The sequence below is a fragment of the Apis dorsata genome, unplaced genomic scaffold (assembly GCF_000469605.1).
Source record: "Apis dorsata unplaced genomic scaffold, Apis dorsata 1.3 scaffold_28, whole genome shotgun sequence".
NCBI lineage: Eukaryota > Metazoa > Arthropoda > Insecta > Hymenoptera > Apidae > Apis > Apis dorsata.
In genome coordinates, this window is record NW_006263330.1 from 187,992 (window position 1) to 188,475 (window position 484).

Sequence of the window (484 nt, forward strand, 5' to 3'; positions counted from 1 at the left end):
AAGTTCTAAGTCTTCGAGTTATGAGTCAAAAGATTGGCGAATAATTTTTCTTCTTCTTTTCTAAATCGAGTTTTAAGTCTTCGAGTTATGAATCAAAAGATTAGCGAATAATTTTTCTCCTTCTTCTCTAAACCGAGTTCTAAGTCTTCGAGTTATGGGTCAAAAGATTAATGAATAATTTTTCTTCTTCTTCTCTAAACCGAATTCTAAGTCTTCGAGTTATGGGTCAAAAGATATACGAATAATTTTTCTTCTTCTTCTTCTTCTCTAAACCGAATTCTAAGTCTTCGAGTTATGGGTCAAAAGATATACGAATAATTTTTCTTCTTCTTCTTCTTCTTCTCTAATCCGAGTTCTAAGTCTTCGATTTATAGGTCAAAAGATATACAAATAATTTTTCTTCTTCTTCTTCTTCTTCTTCTCTAAACCGAGTTTTAAGTCTTCGAGTTATAGGTCAAAAGATATACGAATTATTTTTCTTCTT